The sequence below is a fragment of the Aplidium turbinatum genome, chromosome 6 (genome assembly GCF_918807975.1).
Source record: "Aplidium turbinatum chromosome 6, kaAplTurb1.1, whole genome shotgun sequence".
NCBI classification, from domain to species: Eukaryota; Metazoa; Chordata; class Ascidiacea; order Aplousobranchia; family Polyclinidae; genus Aplidium; species Aplidium turbinatum.
Window position 1 is genome coordinate 29,468,799 of NC_137477.1, and position 2,252 is coordinate 29,471,050.

The window sequence follows — 2,252 nt, forward strand, 5'->3', positions numbered from 1 at the left end:
TGTGTACTACTGCGCTTAGGTTAAGTAACAAGAGTTTATTTGGTCCTCAGAGCAATTTAACTTTGAGACTCTTGCAAGAGCAGAGTAAAGCGTGGACGTTGCTATTATAGCGACGTCCACGAGTAAAGGGCTGTTTTTCTTTTCTAGGTAATTAGTCCTCCAGAAACTTTTTACCCCGATTGGAATAAAGTAGTAACGAGAAACTTAAACGATCCAATCGAACGAGTAAAATGGAGATCAAAACAAAACTTGGATCAAATATTTCTCATGCTGCATGTCCACAATCTTTCTCCATCATATTATCTCATGATGGAAGATGACGTCATCAGTAAGCCAGGATACGATGACACGATATTGCAAGTATGAAATAACTTTTTTCAGAATAAATTGCAGTGTATTGGTCTACCCAAGATAGCTATGACAAAACTCTAGCTATAGTATTTAACTTTACATAAGACCAGTATCTGACTTGAAAAATCGTTTTCAGTTTGCTTTGTTGCAGTTCACGCACAGTTGAATTACAGTACTATGTTGGCTACCTTGTCCAAAATTTTTCGCTGTTTTCAAAATTTACCGAATAAAAAATTGTTTGTTCTGAATCATAGTTTTGTTGAAAATGTGAATTATTTTAATATGCTAACTCAAAAATTGACCATAAGATTAGGCTAAATACTGACAGATAGCCTATACTAGCTTAACAGTTTCATGCAAGCCCGCAACCAGGGGGGGGCATTGGGGGCATTTGCCCCCCAAAATTTTTTGAAAAATTTTTAAGCGTTCTATGCAGTATGAAATGTAGTATGAATAGACGTACGTCGTATACACGTACACCCATACTGTAGAGCAGGGGTCACCAAATGGCGGCCCGCGGGCCGCATGCGGCCCGCCACGCTGTATCGCTGCGGCCCGCGGAAGATATCAGCGTACAAGTACAATATAACCAAAAATACTTTTCTTGAGGAGTTAAAGAGCACGAAGGCAAAAAATACTTTCCGGGAAGCATATTTTCGCTTTGCATACGATTCCACCGACCGACCAATCAGATTATAGTTCTAGGTGGGGGTTACTTAAAGCTATTCCAATACGATGTCCAGCCACACTGTCCCAGTGGTTGATTAAAATGTCTGTGAGCATAGGGTTGCTTTTTTAAGTTTGCAAATGTCATGTAAACACTAGTGTGCGTTTCATCGTTATTGTGTTTCACGAGCAGTGTTCTCTTTATGCAAGTTTTTGTTGGCAAAATAGATCGGTGTACTAACTCAATTTATAATAAATTGGCAAAATCTTATATATAAATTTAAAAACTTTTTCTGAGTGTATTATGAAAATATTTAGCTTAGTACTGCAAAAATGTTTTTTTTAAAGAAATATGGAACGCTTCACGATTTTGCGTGTCATCCTTGCGCAGGGACCATGCTATTCTTCTCTGTATCGTTCCAATTTTAGTACTGTATTGCCGAAGCATGTACTGCCGAAGATTGCAAAATGTTGTTAATCAACAAATTCTTGCCACGCTGATAAGCATCGCAAGTGACAGTTGTCTATAATAAAAGAAAGACGGTTTTATAGACTCTCACAAAAAGGATGAAAAACCTACCTTATTGCTTTTTTAGAGGGAACACTGTTAATGAATTACGATAGAATTACGATTTTTGGTGATTTCCACAAGCGTTTGTTTTATGGTGCCTGGTTTCTTTCTCCTTGTTATTGGAGACTATTTTTCGCTGATATGTTTGCCGGTCACTATAGTTGCCTGTATTGCGATGTGTCACACATTTCCTTGTTTACTGAAGCTGTTAATTGCAAGATATCTTTTGTGAAGCGAAGTGACAACATCACTCTTGCTTAGCGATGAATATTGTGATGAAACCGCTCGCCTCGCTAGAAGTGCGCAAAACAAGTGGCCTCGTTTATTAGGCATGGTTAAAAAAGTCAAAAGTGTTGTAAAAGGAGCTTGGCCTGGCAGTAGCGTTGTTCGATTAATTTTGTTGCTGCGATATTCTAACATAAATATGAACAACATGTAACGCTGAATAGCCTACTGGGTACGAAATGCGTTCTTTTCTAGCATAAGAATCAACCTACCTAAAATTTTATTAGTGCGGCCCGCCACAGCTCTCCTTAGTGCCAAAGTGGCCCTCATGCAAAAAAGGTTGGTGACCCCTGCTGTAGAGTGTAGACTATCGAAACCGAAAGTAGGCTACGCTGGTTGGAAGTCATGCTAACGATTTTCTTCGATAAATTAGGCTGGC

General features: G+C 38.9%; 1 non-coding gene across 1 annotated transcript; it reads right to left on the reverse strand.

The window, feature by feature from the left end:
* Positions 1 to 1,363: 1,363 nt before the first annotated feature.
* Positions 1,364 to 1,466, reverse strand: LOC145773067 (U6 spliceosomal RNA). Its single transcript, XR_014289482.1, has one exon. It is a non-coding gene; the product is annotated as a U6 spliceosomal RNA (small nuclear RNA).
* Between the last annotated feature and the right edge of the window lie 786 nt (positions 1,467 to 2,252).